At 42.3% G+C, this 16,801-nt stretch overlaps 1 protein-coding gene across 2 annotated transcripts in view; it reads left to right on the forward strand.

Annotated features, from left to right (window-relative positions):
* Positions 1–636: 636 nt before the first annotated feature.
* The window catches only part of MGA (MAX dimerization protein MGA), a 172,703-nt gene continuing 156,538 nt past the window's right edge, over positions 637–16,801 (forward strand). Inside the window, exon 1 of one of the 2 annotated variants that reach the window (XM_038580129.1) lies at positions 637–748. The gene's annotated coding sequence lies outside the window, so the exon portion shown is untranslated. Of the gene's footprint in view, positions 749–954; positions 1,040–16,801 lie in introns of those variants that run through there. The other variant, XM_038580128.1, reaches the window with a different exon arrangement.

Genomic DNA, 16,801 nt, shown 5'->3' on the forward strand with positions numbered 1-16,801 from the left:
CAAAATATGAGGGTTTGGCCTGGAGGTCGATCTATGAATACTACAAAATTAACTCATTCTGACCTAAGACCACCTTTTCTCAGCGTTAGCAGATAGGTGTTTTTTCTCGGTTCTAATATACCATACCTAGGGCAAGTTGAACCAGAAAATGTAATAGAGCCACATCTTTGTACCCTTTAAAATGCCTCCTGCTTCTTCCACCCCCCCCCCCCTTTCCCCAACAATAGCCGTGAGGTTACCATAAAAAGTCTGGTCTTCTAAGAGAAACGCCGAGTATTATTTCCACTTCCTAGTGGGGTTTGTAGTTAAGCCGTATTTAAATTAGTACTCTTTCCCACTAACCATGAAAGGCTAATAGTTTCATTGTAGGCAAATGCTCTTGCTATTTTTCTGCAATGTTCACAAAGGCACTCAGCAGGCTCTAAATGCACGCTCCACGAAGAAAGGTTGAGCGGTTTCCCCAAGACCACACGGAGTAACAAGTGGGGGAAGGGGCACTCAAAGTGCCAGTTACACCCAGTCACACTCCCATAATTATTCAAACCGCCTCATTCCCAGCCCAAGAACCGGGCTTTCAAGGGGACATGAAAGGAACACCCCGGAGGTGAGAGCCAGGAAACCGGGAGAGGTGCTTTTCCCGGCATGCTCTGCAGCCCACTGAGGGGCGCCAGACGTATCCCGGCGTGCATCGGGGAGCGCCCAAGGGCGATGGTTCCCGGCTCCCGGAGAGGCACGCGAAGTTAAACCGGTAGGTGTGAGCTTCCTTAGTTTTGAGACCCGGCTTTCTCGTTTCCCCTTTAGGAATGTAACCCTAAGGAGGCAAAAAAGGAGGTCCTCTAACTACCCTCCCTTTCCGCGTGCGAACGACTTTCGGCGCCGCTTCGAGCACGGTGCCAGGTGATTAGCGGTTAGGGGCGGGCCTGAGCTGAACACGTGACCAAAGCTGGCAGCCAATGGCTAGCCGGGTGGTCCGGCAGCGCGAGGATTCCGGGACGGTGAGCCGAGCGGTGCGTGGGCCCGTTCCGGTCGGCCTTGGCAGGTACGCGCAGGCGCCTTGGTTGCCATGCGCCCCGTTAGTCCCCACGCGCCCCGTGGCTTGTACTTGGCGCGAGGTGTTAAGAGTATGTTTGGGTGTTTTTTTTGGGGGGGAAGGGGGAAATGGGGGGGGCAGCGGCGTCACGTGGACGCCACAGCCAATCGCAGGCTGAGGCGCACCCACAGCTTTCCCCGGCGCCCCGGGGTGCGACGTGTTCAGTGAGGTTCGGCTCAGCCGTCACGGTCTGAGCGCTCTTTCGAAGCGCGTGTGCGGCCTGTAAAATCTGGCCACGGGTTTTCGTGGCGTCCTGCCCTGCCGTGAGCACGGACGACAAGTTCTCGGCAAAATGGCTGCTGGAAAGAGTCGCCTAGCAGGGGGAGCGCTGGGGCCGCGTGAAGGTCACATGACGAGGTTGGCAGCGCGTGCTGCTGGCGCGGGGAAGGGGGAGGACGGCAGGCAGAGGCGTGGCCAGTCACGTGCCGTCTACTGCGCCGACCTGTGGTTTTCTCTAGTGTCCTTGCTGCGGCGTGATCCCTCTGCTTTTGCTCCTCCCACCTCGAAGCGTGGCAGTCGTCGGCGAGAGGCTGTGTGATGTGGTGTAATGAGCTGTGGTCTGGGAATTAGAGGACCTGGGGTCTAGGCCCTTGGCTACTTTTGTAATGAGCAAGCCCTGTTGCCGCTCCTGGCCTCCATTTTCTCATTTGTGTTAGTTCTGTGGAAGATTTTTTTAAGGCTTCTTTATGGCAGGTGACCTCTACCTAATCCCAATGTCATGCAGATAACAAAAGAATAAAGAATGAAGTGAGACCATTCCGTTTCTCCACAAGAAAAAAAACCAAAAAACAAAAACCCACACTGTATCTCCCCATCATTAGCGATGTGGGAAACCTGGAGGTAATTTCTTAAAATCTGGGCATGTCTGTCCATATTTATCGATTGCGTTTATACTCTGTGCCTTCTCCCTCTGTCATTTGAAAAGTATACTTTTAGAGGGCTAGGCTCTATGTGTTTCCTGGAAAAAAAAAATCAAGAAATTAGTACAGTCTATTAACTGTGGAGCTAGGAGAACAAGTAATTAGAAGAGACTTGCTGATGCTTGGTAAGGCTAGGACTAAAAGTTCCTAGAAGTTGTCTTCTCCACTGGGTGGGCCAGTATTTGTAAAATTTTTGAGGTTTCCTTGCCACCAATCTTTGATGTTTTTCATAGGTTTCTGTTCCCAGCTCCAACACTTCATTTTGTCAAGGGTTAGGACTTTAGTGAAATGAGCAGGCATTAATTATGTATTTTTCCTATCACTGCTTACGTTTTGTGCTTCCCTTTGATTTATCTTAAAGGGCCTTTGAATTTTGTGGGTGCACATTTTTTGAGTAAGCATTATAACAAGTTACCACTTCTGAACAATTATGATAGTTAAAATCTTTTTCGGTTAATATTTTACATGTCTTAATTCATTTAGTTTTGTTAAGCCTTTGAGGTAAGTATTATTACTTTTCTTTTACCAACAAAGAAAATAGAGACAGGTTAAGTAACTTGCATTAGCTTGTGTGGCTGATCATTTCACAGAATTCCAACCATAACGCATTTTGAAAATTTGACAGAATGATCCCATAGTTCATTTGGAAGAATGAATCTGTAATGTAAGAAAACTTTTGAAAGAGTAGAGTATGTGTGTGTGGGGACTTGCATTAGTGAGTATACAAGTAAAACTATGATAAAATAATGAGTAGTAACTTTGGAATAGACAGCAGTGGTACAAAACAGTAAATTTAGAAGTATATAAAGCTATTTAGCATTATAAAGGTGGAATTTCACATTATTGGAGAGAGAATTTCAAAATTGTGTTGGAACAACTGGCTAACCATTTGAAAAATAATAATAAAATGGAGTCCTACCTTAAAATGTAAGTAAAATAAAATCTAAGTAAATAGTTAAATATAAATGTGAAGTCAGTGGGTGCCTGGCTGGATCATTTGGTAGGGCATGCAACTCTTGATTCGAACCCCACGTTGGGTGTAGAGGTTACTCAAAATAAAATCTTTATTTTTTATTTATTTTATTTAAAAAATATTTTATTTATTCATGAGAGAGAGAGAGACAGAGAGAGAGAGAGAGAGAGGGGCAGAGACACAGGCAGAGGGAAAAGCAGGCTCCATGCAGGGAGCCTGATGTGGGACTTGATCCTGCGACTCCAGGATCACGCCCTGGGCTGAAGGCGGGTGCCAAAACGCTGGGCCACCCAGGGATCCCCAAAAATAAAATCTGTAAAAAAAAAAAAAAAAAAAAAAAGTGAAGTCAGAAAATAGCTACTTTAAAAAATTGGGTAAATATTTTTCCTGTCTTGAAATGGGATGAGCTGTTCTAAGCATGATTGTAAAGGCAGAATCCATAAAGGCAGATGTTGTTTGAAAAATTGCATAAAATAACCTTGTAGTTGGCAAAAACATCATTAAAAGAGATTTATTTGCTAAGTATTTAACATATTTGTTGAGTGCTTACTATGTGCCAGGCAGTTTTTCCAGGTGTAGGTATCCAGTGATGAGCAATGCCAGCAATGCCAATGAGCAATGTGGAGGGAAAAAATTTGCACCATGTGTTGGATTTATAAGTTTAATGACTTTAATATCTAGTAGATGGGCAAAAGATATAGATAGGTAGATCACATACATAAAGAAATAGAAATAACCAATAAAGCACTTACAAGTAACAAAGTAACACAAAACAACTTTTTCCCCCCAGTTGGGCAGATTTTCATATACATAATAAGTGTTAATATTGTATTGTCACAGGAGTGAGGAAATTGGCACACTCATACACTGTTGTTAGGATATAGTAACATGTGAACATCTATTTTGAAGGATATTTTGGCTGTACTTATTGAAAGCATTCCAACCTGTATGCTGGACTCCGCAGCTTTTCTTCTTGGTTAAGGCACTAATTTGTAAGTTCCTAAAGATGTTTAAGAGTTGTTTTTGTAGTATTTTTTATAATAGCTAAGACTTGAGGGGTACCTGGGGGTTCAGTCCTGTAAGTGTATGCCTTCAGCTCAGGTCACGATCCCAGGGTCTTGAGGTCAAGCCCCACACTGAGCTCCCTGCTCAGCACGGAGTCTGCCTCTCCTCCGTCTGCCTCTCCCTCAGCTCATGCTCTCTAAGTAAATAAATAAAATCTTAAAAATAATAGCTAAAACTTGGAAACATTTACATGTTAAGTAATAGATGGTTGGTTAAATAAATATGGTACTTTTATAGAGGAAGGGTAATACCTTGTAGCTAGTAGACATAGATTTCTAATTACTTGGAAAGCATGTCAAGCAAAATGTGTAGGAAGATTGCATTTTTGTAGGAGTGTACCTATATGTGTCTAAAAGTCTAAAATTTACATAAAAGTTTAAAATGGTATACATCAGATGTAAACTAATGGTGATTTTATTTGAGTGGTAGAGTTTTTTTTTTTTAAGATTTTATTTATTCATGAGAGGTACACAGAGAGGCAGAAACATAGGCAGAGGGAGAGAAGCAGGCTCCATGCAGGGAGCCCAATGTGGGACTCGATCCCAGGTCTGCAGGATCACGCCCTGGGCTGAAGGCAGATGCTTTAACCGCCGAGCCACCCGAGCCACCCGAGCCACCCAGGTGTCCCAAGGTTTTGGATGAATTTAATTAAAAAACAAACATTTAAAAAATATTTTATTTATTTATTTGACAGTAAGAGTAGCGTCAGGCAGAGGGAGAAGCAAGGAGTCTGATGTGGGGCTCAATCCTAGGACGCTGGGGTCATGACCTGAACTGAAGGCAAATTCTTTTTTTTTTTTTTTAAATGTTTATTTATTTATGATAGTCACAGAGAGAGAAAGAGAGAGAGGCAGAGACACAGGCAGAGGGAGAAGCAGGCTCCATGCACCGGAAGCCCGATGTGGGATTCGATCCCGGGTCTCCAGGATCGCGCCCTGGGCCAAAGGCAGGCGCCAAACCCCTGCGCCACCCAGGGATCCCTGAAGGCAAATTCTTAACCGATTGAGCCACCGGGTGCCCCATAAACATTTTTTTTTAGAACAGTTTTAGATTTAGAGAAAAACTGCAAAGGTAATATAGAGTTTCCATACACCCAACACCTAGTTTTCTGTGTTCATATGTTTGTATGATATATGTACTGTAAAGAATGAACCAATAAATACTAATACCTCATTTTTTTTTTTTTAAGATTTTATTTATTTATTCATGAGAGACAGAGAGGCAGAGACATAGGCAGGGGGAGAAGGAGGCTCCTCGCAGGGAGCCCGATGTGAGACTCAATCCCAGGACTCCAGGGTCACGCCCTGGGCCAAAGGCAGATAGATGCTCAACCGCTGAGCCACCCAGGCGTCCCCTAATACATAATTTTTAACTAAAGTCCATAGTATAATCAGGTTTCTTTAGTTTTTATCTGATGTCCTTTTCCTGTTCCAGTATTCCATCCAGGATAGCAATACTTTTTTTTTTTTAGATTTTATTTATTTATTCATCATAGTCACAGAGAGAGAGAGAGAGAGAGAGGCAGAGACACAGGCAGAGGGAGAAGCAGGCTCCATGCAGGGAGCCTGATGTGGGATTCGATCCCGGGTCTCCAGGATCGCGCCCTGGGCCAAAGGCAGGCGCCAAACCGCTGCGCCACCCGGGGATCCCTGTTTTGTTTTAAATGTACTAATGCTTTATTTTATTTTTTAAAAGTTTTTAAACTTTCGCCCTGGGCCGAAGGCAGGCGCTAAACCATTGGGCCACCCAGGGATTCCCCGCTCCCCCCGCCAAAAAAAATCTAAACTTTTTTAGATTTATTTATTCATTCATTCATTCATTCATAGACACACAGAGAGGCAGAGACACAGGCAGAGAGAGAGGGAGAAGTAGGCTCCATGCAGGGAGCCCGATGTTGGACTTGATCCCGGGTCTCCAGGATCACACCCCAGGCTGCAGGCGGCGCCAAACCGCTGTGCCACCGGGGCTGCCCTTTAAAACATTTTTAAATTAAAAAAAAAGGGAGTTTATTCATTTATTTATTTATGAGAAACAGAGAAAGAGGCAAAGACACAGGCAGAGGGAGTAGCAGGCTCTTGGCAGGAGCCTGATGTGGGACTCTATCCCGGGACTCTTTGATCATGCTCTGAGTTAAAGGCAGATGCTCAACTGCTGAGTTACCCAGGCATCCCAATTTTTAAAAAGTTTTGTTTTAATTACAGTTAGTTGGGGTACCTGGCTGGCTCATATGATTCTTGATCTTGGGTTGTGAGTTTGAGCCCCACACCGGAAGTAGAGATTACTTAAAACCTTAGGGGTACTTGGGTGGCTTGGTTTGTTAAGGGGCTGCTTTCAGCTTGGGTCATGATCTCAGGGTCCTGGGGTAGAGCCTGAAATCAAGGCCTACGTTGGGCTCCCTGCTTGGTGGGGAGTCTGCTTCTCCCTTTCTTTCCCCCACCCCAGGCTCTCTCTCAAAAAAATAAGTAAAATCTTAAATATTAGTTTCAAGTGTATAATATAATGATTTAATACTTCCATACATCACCCGGAGCTCATTACAACAAATGCACTTTTTTTTTTTAAACAAGTGGATTCCTTAATCCCCATAACCTATTCCCATCCCCCTACCTACCTTCCATATCCCTCAGGTTTTTCTTTATAGTTGAGTTTGTTTCTTGGTTTGTCCCCCCCCTTTTTTTTGCCCCTTTTCTTATTAAAAAAAGTATTACTATTTTTTAAAGATTCTATTTATTTATTCGTGAGAGACAGAGAGAGAGGCAGAGACACAGGCAGAGGGAGAAGCAGGCTCCATGCAGGGAGTCCAGTGTGGGACTCGATCCCGGGACTCCAGGATCATGCCCTGGGCCGAAGGCAGGCGCTAAACCATTGGGCCACCCAGGGATTCCCCCCCGCCAAAAAAAAAAAAAAAATTACGTAAGTACTCTCTATATCCAGTGTGGGGTTCGAACTCACAACTCTGAGATCAAGAGTAGCATGTTCCACAGACTGAGCCAGCCAGGTGCTCCTCATTTGTGGTTTCTTAAATTCCACATATGAGTGAAATCATATGGTATTTGTCTTTCTCTGGCTTATTCCACTTAGTATTCTACTCCCTAGCTCTATCCATGTTGTTGCAAATGGCAGGATTTCATTCTTTTTTTTTATGACAAATATTCTGTTGTGTATACCACATGTTCTTTATCCACTCATCAATTGATGAACTCTTGGGCTATTTCCATGATTTGGCTATTGTAGATAATGCTGCTATACTAATGCTCTATTAATGGATAAAATTCCAGGGAAGAAGGTATGAGGGGGGAAAAGGAAGTTAGGTCAGGAAAAAGTAAAAACAAACAAGGGATGTATTATCAGGATGGCTGTAGCTTCATTGCAAACAAAGCTGGTTGCTTGATCTTCCGAGGTATCTCCAGAGAGTTCATATGAAGCTTTGCCTTTCAGAACTGTTACATAGCCACAATACTTTTGATAATTATGTCCCCTTGGGATCTTCTTGGTTATAATAGTTTCTCAGACTCTTTTTTAGCATATGAAAATTTATTACTGTCGAATTTTCACCATCAAAACTTACTATCTTGGGCTTTCCTTCTTGCCCTTATTTAAGGCCAAAAGGGAGATGTTGGCTACTTTGAACAACCTTGAAGTGAACTCCAGGAATGTCACTGACAGTGTGATTTTTTTTTTTAAGATTTATTTTATTTATTCATGATAGAGAGAGAGAGAGAGAGAGAGAGAGAGAGAGAGGCAAAGGCACAGGCAGAGGGAGAAGCAGGCTCCATGCAGGGAGCCTGATGTGGGACTCAATCCAGGTCTCCAGGATCACACCTTGGGCTGCAGGCGGCGCTAAACCACTGTGCCACCAGAGCTGCCCTGACAGTGTGATCTTTACAACTAAATTCAACAACAAGAATCTCATCATTTTCCTCCAGACAACCATCATTGAGTACAAAGATTGATTTTTTTTTTTCTGCCATTCTTGATCAGCTGGACTCTGACACACTTCCTGATGGCATAATTTAGCTGTTTGGCTTCAACTGCTACTTTTTCCAGCAAAATTCCCTTGCATGGCAAACGCCTCCAAAAAGGTTGGCCTTCAGGACTGTGCCCAAATGAGCTTGCTTTGCTTTGCTTTGCTTTGCTTTCTTTCTTTTTTTTTTTTTGAAGATTTTATTTATGTGAGGGACAGAGAGATCATGATTTTATTTATCATGAATAAATAAAATCTTAAAAAAATTAATAAGCTCTATTGAATGCCAGGTATCATACCTAGGTCTAGGGATTGAACAGTGAATAAGACAAAGTCCCTGCTCTCATGGAATTTATACTTTGGTAAACATACAATAAACTAATAATATGATTTCCGGTATCATCACAGTGCTGTGAAGAAAACAATATAAGAGGATAGTGAGTGATGATGGTGGGTTTGATGGCTCTTTTAGGATTTTATTTATTCGTGAGAGAAACAGAAAGAGGCAGAGACACAGGCAGAGGGAGAAGCAGACTCCATGCAGGGAGCCCAGTGTGGGACCTGATCTCAGTACTCCAGGATCACGCTCTGAGTCAAAGGCAGACGTGCTCAACTGTTAAGCCACCCAGGCGTTCCATGGTGATTGTTTTAGGTAGATTGTCAGGTAAGGCTTCTCTGAGGTAGCCCTTGAGCATAAAGAGATATGAATGATAAAGGGCATGCTATGCCAATGTGGAGCATTTCAAGTGGTGAGAGAGAGTACTAATGCAAAGACTCTGGGGTGAGAATCAGTTTGCAATTTTCAAGGACATGTAAAAAAGATAACATGCTATATAGTTTGGAGATTGCTGGGGTGATAATTGGAAGTGGTAGTGGTGGGATACAATGTTAGGAAATGATACTGGGTAGTTTGTAATGTCAGATGGTAGAGTCTGGTAGACGAGAAGTGCTTTGGATTTTATTCTAAGTGTGATGGGATTCATTGGACAGTTTTTAATTTTTATTTATTTATTTATTTAAAAATTTTTTTAAAGATTATTTATTTATTCAGAGAGAGAGAGAGAGAGAGGCAGAGACACAGGCAGAGGGAGAAGTAGGCATCATACAGAGAGCCTGACGTGGGACTCGATCCAGGTCTCCAGGATCATGCCCTGGGCTGCAGGCGGCGCTAAACTGCTGCGCCACCGGGGCTGCCCTGGACAGTTTTTTAAATGAAGAAAAATGATAGTCAAATTTATGTTTTATTTTTTAGTTTAAAAATTTTTTAAAAAGATTTTATTTATTCATGAGAGACAGAGAGAAGCAGAGACATAGGCAGAGAGAGAAGCAGGCTCCCTTCGGGAAACCTGATGTGGTACTCAATCCCAGGATCCCAGGTTCAGGACCTGAGCCAAAGGCAGATGCTCAACCACTGAGCCACCCAGGTGCCCCAAATTTTTGTTTTTAAAAAGATAACTCTTGGAGAGACAAGAGGGACTGTAGGAAACCACTTAGAAGTCAGTGGAATGGTAAGCAGAAGTATGCTTCTGGGAGTATCTGGGAGGCAGTGATAGAGGCAATGAGAAGGGATCCAATTCAGGGTATATTTTGAAGGTAGAACCAATAGAGTTTGCTGGTAGTTTAGTTAGAAAGAGGGAATCACAGATGTAACAAGGTTTTTTTTTTTTTTTTTTTAAATCTTTTTTTTTAAATATTTTTTTTTAATTTTTTATTTATTTATGATAGCCACAGAGAGAGAGAGAGAGAGGCGCAGAGACACAGGCAGAGGGAGAAGCAGGCTCCATGCACCAGGAGCCCGACGTGGGATTCGATCCCGGGTCTCCAGGATCGCGCCCTGGGCCAAAGGCAGGCGCCAAACCGCTGCGCCACCCAGGGATCCCTGTAACAAGGTTTTTAGCTAGAGAAACTGGTGCCACATACAGAGATAGAGACTGGAAGGAACTGGTTTGGGATTTAAAATGAAGAGTTTATTTTTTTAACTTACCTTAAAGATTTATTTATTTATTTTTAGAGAGTGGAGGAGGGGCAGAGGGAGAGAATCTCAAGCCAACTCTCCACTTAGTGTATGGTGAGGGGCTTGGGCCTCCATCTCAATGACCCTAAGATCATGACCTGAACTGAAATCAAGAGTCAGATGCTTAACTTTAACGCTGAGCCAACCGGGCACCCCTAAAATGAAGAGTTTTATTGGATATTGTTGAGTTTAAGATACAAGTAGATATCTAGGAATAACCATTGAGTAAGCAGTTGACTGTGTAAGTCTGGAGTTCAGAGTCAGGGCTGTGAATATACATCTGGGATATCATCAACACATAGTGTTTTAAAAACACAAGTCTGGTAAGATCAGGCAGGAAGTAAAGAGGGTCAGTGACTGAGCCCTGAGACTCAGGTGAAGGCATGGACAGATTATACTTAGATATCTTTTTGTATCTGCATCAGTGCAGTATTTACAGAGCTACGTGTATATGTTGTAATATCAAATCATGCCTTTGTGATAATTTTAATATGACCTAGGCTCTTTCTGAACTGATTCTTCAGGTTTTTGTCACTGCCTGCCTCAAGATTTCTGCTGTGTCCATTACCTGGGGACATAAATTCCAACTTTCATAGCTTTCATACCAGACCCATCATTGTCTTAACTCTACCCTACCTCTTTCTCCTCTGTCATGCCCAACATGTGCTGCTTGTGTATAACTCTGCATTTGCCAGGAATACTTTCTCCCCCTCTCCTTGCTCTTTGCCTCAAACTCCTACTCAAGTCTTCAGTGTCCAGCTTAGATTTGGTATGTAATTTCCCCAAATTTCCACAGATAGGAGTTGGCTCCTCACTGCATGGTACTTCCTCAGCTCTGTTGGTAGTACTTTAATTTATAGCAGAATACAAAATCAGTTGATATTTTGACTTTTTTATGCATTTGTTTCTCTAGTACTAAGCACGTATAGATGTTCAATCATAATGCTTTGAAAAAGTTTAGATGTTTTATTTTGGCAGAGTAGATAATTACAACTAGATCTTTTTGTTGTTGTTTTTTTTTTGTTTTTATTTATGATAGTCACAGAGAGAGAGAGAGAGAGAGGCAGAGACACAGGCAGAGGGAGAAGCAGGCTCCATGCACCGGGAGCCCGACGTGGGATTCGATCCTGGGACTCCAGGATCGCGCCCTGGGCCAAAGGCAGGTGCCAAACCGCTGCGCCACCCAGGGATCCCACAACTAGATCTTTTTTTTTTTTTTTTAATTATTTATTTATTTATGATAGTCACAGAGAGAGAGAGAGAGAGAGGCAGAGACACAGGCAGAGGGAGAAGCAGGCTCTATGCACCGGGAGCCCGACGTGGGATTCGATCCCGGGTCTCCAGGATCGCGCCCTGGGCCAAAGGCAGGCGCTAAACCGCTGCGCCACCCAGGGATCCCCCACAACTAGATCTTATAATACACAGTCATATGAATTGTTAGCCGAGATTTTTAGGATTTTTTTTTAATAGTGAATTTTTCTTTTCAGTGATTTTCATTGTGATAGAATTTAGCTAGTACAAAGTTTAATGAAATGATGTCAGTTAGGGGTCTTAGTTCAAAGACATTTTAGGAATGTTTTAATCTCTAGGGCTGAATACTCATTTCTTTGGAGGCAAGCTATTATAAGATTCTTCCTTCACTTGCCTACTTTTCCACCCACCTTCTCAGTAGTCAGGAATTCTATTTTAACATTAGATGTGTACTTTGAGCTCTTTGCTGGAGAAGAAACCTAATGTAATAAATCCAGTAGAATCAGCAGTATTCGCCCCAGGAATGTTCTTTGAACTGTTGGGTAGAGGGAGGCTTAATGATGTGAATTGTAGGTTGAGGGTTTCAGTCTGTGAGCTCAAAGTAGGGTTTATTATTTTGTCATTCAATCGTAAGCATGTATTGAGTACCTACCATATATGGGCACTGTATGAGGTGCTGTGGGGGGACATACAAAGGAATAAAAGACATGGTTCTTTGCACACGAATCTCAGACAATTTAGTGGAAGAACTGAAACAACTTAAAAAAATTTAATCTTAACAGGTAGTGTATCATTAAGTGCAAAGTACTGTGTGGTATAAATCAAGGACTTTGCATTTCTTTAAACACGTAATTCTATTCTCAGGGTTATATGAAGTCTTATCTTGCATCAGTTTTCAACATTTTTTAAAAAGATTTTATTTATTGGGATCCCTGGATGGCTCAGCAGTTTGGTGCCTGCCTTTGGCCCAGGGCATGATCCTGGAGACCCGGGATTGAGTCCCACATAGGGCTCCCTGGGTAGAGCCTGCTTCTCCCTCTGCCTGTGTCTCTGCCTTTCTCTCTTTGTGTGTTTCTCATGAATAAATAAATAAAATCTTTATTTTTTTAAAGGTTTTATTTATTCATGAGAGACAGAGAGACACAGGCAGAGGGAGAAGCAGGCTCCATGCAGGGAGCCCAACGTGGGACTTGATCCCAGGTCTCCAGGGTCACATCCTGGGCTGAAGGCGGCGCTAAACCGCTGAGCCACCCTGGCTGCCCAATTTTCAACATTTTGACTTGATTTTCAACCTCTGTGTTTTCTCCTATCTTTTAACATTTTTAGTTTCGTTAAGATATGATTTGGCTATTTGATAGATGTGATGAAAGCCGTATGTAGGAAGTGAGTGCCCTGCCAATACTTGGGTTCAAACATTTTATTCTTCCATGTTTATGAAGCAAATATGTAATTTGAAAAGGTAGTATGTCATTTATCCTTTGCAAGTGTGACAGAGGGATACTTTCATAGTTTTGCTATGTCTGGGTTTTCCTAGACATTTCTACTTAAGGGTAGGGGAGAAGAGTTACAGAACATACAAAACAAATGTGTACATATGAATGAGTTTAAAAATACTGAATTTTGTATTTGGTTTATAAAAGCAGCTTTATAATTCAAATTTAGGATTTGAAAAATATGGATAAGCACAAAGAAGAAGATAAAAGTTTTTTTAAGGTTTTATTTTATTTTTAAAGATTTTGTTTATTTATTTAAGAGATAGCAAGAGAGAGAACAAGCAGGGGGCAGAGGGGCCGGGAGAGGGAGAAGCAGGCTCCCCACTGGACAGGGGGCCTGATGTGGGACTTGATCTCAGGACTCTGGGATCACGACCTGAGCCGAAGGCAGATACTTAACCATCTGAACCACCCAAGATCCCCTTAAGATTTATTTTATTTTATTTTATTTTATTTTATTTTATTTTATTTTATTTTATTTATTTTGTTTTATTTTTATTTTCATTTTCATTTTTATTTTTTATGATTTTTATTTATTCATGAGAGAGACACAGAGAGGCAGAGAGAGGCAGAGATACAGGCAGAGGGGGAAACAGGCTCCATGCAGGAAGCCCGATGCAGGACTCAATCCTGGGTCTCCAGGATCATGCCCTAGGCTGAAGGTGGTGCGAAACTGCTGAGCTACCTGGGCTGCCCCCTTAAGATTTTATTTTTAAATAATCTCTAGACCCAACATGGGGTTCAACCTACAACCCTGAGATTAAGAGTTGCATATTCCACTCTCTGAGCCAGCCAGGTGCCCCCAGAGATAAAAAGTTTTAATATGCTATCCCTGTTAACCTTATTGATATGCTTCTAGGCTATTTTTAAGTTTAAATTTTTGTTTTATTTTTTAAGGCCCCCCTTTTTTTTAGTGCAAAGTGTTTTTTTGTTTTGTTTTGTTTTTTTAGTAAATGAATAGCTCAGATAACTTTAAAAGCAAGTGGATAATTGTCTTTGCATAAGGTTTATCTGATCAAGTTACTTTTCTACACAGTTCTACAGTGGCTTCTCATAGTTAATGGAATCAAGTTGAGACAAGTTCAGATTCTTTAGCTTAGGACTTAAAGCCCACTACCTTATGATTTATTTCATTTGCCATGTGTCTCCCTCATATATATCATTGATTTATGCATACTAAACATACTACTTTCAGGCCTCTAGATGGGGATTGGCAGACTTTTTCTGTAAAGGGCAAGAAAGTAAATATTTTAAGTTTTGTGGGCTTTATTTTTATTTAATTTTTTTTTTAATTTTTTTAAAAATTTTTATTTATTTATGATAGTCACAGAGAGAGAAAGAGAGAGGCAGAGACATAGGCAGAGGGAGAAGCAGGTTCCATGCACCGGAAGCCCGATGTGGGATTCGATCCCGGGTCTCCAGGATCGCGCCCTGGGCCAAAGGCAGGCGCCAAACCGCTGCGCCACCCAAGGATCCCAGTTTTGTGGGCTTTATTATGTCTGTCATAACTATTCAGCTCTGTTGTGGTAGCGTGAAAGCAACAATAGACATTATGTAAACAAACGATTATGGCTGTGTTCTAGGGAAACTATGGACATTGAAGTTGGAATTTCATATAATTCTTGTATGTCATAAGATTTAATTTTAATTTTTTAAACAGATTTTATTTATTCATGAGAGAGAGAGGCAGAGACACAGGCAGAGGGAGAAGCAGGCTCCATGCTGGGAGCCTGATGTGGGACTCGATCCTGGGACTCCAGGATCACTCCCTGGGCTGAAGGCAGGTGCTCAACCGCTGAGCCACCTAGGGATCCCCATTTTATTTTAATTAAAAAATTGTGTGGGCAGCCCGGGTGGCTCAGTGGTTTAGCGCTGCCTTCAGCCCAGGGCCTGGTCCTGGAGACCTGGGATCGAGTCCCGTGTCGGGCTCCGTGTATGAAGCCTGCTTCTCCCTCTGCCTGTATCTCTGCCTCTCTCTCTCTCTCTGTCTCTCATGAATAAATAAATAAAATCTTAAAAAAAAAATTTTGTTTCTAACACTCGGAAAAAAAAAATTAAGCGATTTTTACATCTGATGTGGGGCTTGAACTCATGACCCTGAGATCAAGGGTCATAAACTCTTCCAACCGAGCTAGCCAGATGCCGCTATTTTAACTTTTTTTCAACTTTCAATTTTAACTTTCCTTTTTCACATTAAAAATGTGAAAAAGTTTTCACTTTTCACAAAAGCCTATGGCAAAACATGGTTTATGGGGCTGCAGTGTGCTGACCCCTGTTCTAGACTGCCATACTTGACTGTGCTTCTGTTTTTGTTTTTGTTTTTAAGATTTATTTATTTATTTATTCATGATAGAGAGAGGCAGAGACACAGGAGGAGGGAGAAGCAGGCTCCATGCCGGGAGTCCGACGTGGGACTCGATCCCAGGACTCCAGGATCGTGCCCTGGGCCAAAGGCAGGCGCTAAACCGCTGAGCCACCCAGGGATCCCTGTGCTTCTGTTTTATTCACTATCCCCCACCTCCCATTCCCTTCCCCAGTATGACTGTCTTGCTCAAAACTACCTTAGATGCAATAGTCTCAGGGAAGTCAGAATTTGTTTTCGATCTTTTTTCTGGTGATGGAAATATTCTGTTCAAACCTCTATCAATGTGCTTATATTGTGATATTTTTAAAAAATATTTATTTGAGAGAGAGGGAGACCATGAGCAGGGTGAGGGGCAGAGGGAGAAGCAGAGAGCCCGACATGGGGCTGGGGGTTCATTCCCTGGAGTCCAGGATCGTGACCTGAGCAGAAAGCACATCCTTAACTGGCTGAATCACCCAGGTGCCCCTAGCTGTATTTTTTAAAATTGTAGTAAAAAATATATAACATATACCATTGCAACCATTTAAAAATATTTCAAAAATTTATTTTAGGGAAACAATGCACAAACAGGAGGGGCAGAGGGAGAGGGAGAGAGAATCTCAGGCAGACTCCACAATCAGTGGACAGAGCTCAGTCTCCTGACTCTGAGATCATGACCTGAGCCGAAACTGAGAGTTGGACACTTAATGGGTGTGTCCCCCAGATGCCCACCATTGTAACCATTTTGAAGTGTACAGATCTTTGACACATTCACGTTGTGCAGCCAGTTACCACCATCCATCTCTAGTGTTTTCCTCTTTCCAAGCTGAAACTGTACTCATAAAATACTAGCTTACTGTTCTCTTCCCCCAGTCCCTGGCAACCACATTCTACTTTCTACTTTGTGTCTCTGAATTGGACTACTCTAGGTACCTCACATAAGTGGAATTTTACAAAAATACTGTCCTTTCGGAACTGGCTTATTTTGTTTAGCCTAATGTCTTCAGGGTTCATCCATATTATAGCATGTGTTAGAATTTCTTTTTAATGCTGAACAATATTCCATTGTGTGTGTGTATATCACATTAAAAAAAAACTTGTTACCTGTTGATGAACACTTCAATTGCTTCCACCTTTTGTTTATTGTGGATAGTGATGCTGTGAATGTGGATGTAAAGACCTCTCTTTGAGTCTCTGCTTTCAATTCTTTTGAGTATATATCTAGAAGAATTGCTGGATCACATGATGATTCTATGTTTATTTATTTATATATTTTGAAAGATTCCATTTATTTATTCATGAGAGACACAGAGAGAGGCAGCGACACAGGCAGAGGGAGAAGCAGGCTTCATGCATGAAGCCCAACCACCGAGACACCCAGGCATCCCTATGTTTATTTTTTTGAGGAACTGCAGTGGTTGCACTTTTATTACTGAGTGTTTTTTTTTTTTTAATAGGTTTTTGGGAGTAATTTTAGATTTATAGAAAAGCTGCAAAGACTATACGAAGAGTTTCTGGGATCCCTGGGTGGCGCAGCGGTTTGGCGCCTGCCTTTGGCCCAGGGCGCGATCCTGGAGACCCGGGATCGAGTCCCACATCGGGCTCCCGGTGCATGGAGCCTGCTTCTCCCTCGGCCTGTGTCTCTGCCTCTCTCTCTCTCTCTCTCTGTGACTATCATAAATAAATA

This window comes from Canis lupus, chromosome 30, assembly GCF_011100685.1.
Source record: "Canis lupus familiaris isolate Mischka breed German Shepherd chromosome 30, alternate assembly UU_Cfam_GSD_1.0, whole genome shotgun sequence".
NCBI classification, from domain to species: domain Eukaryota; kingdom Metazoa; phylum Chordata; class Mammalia; order Carnivora; family Canidae; genus Canis; species Canis lupus.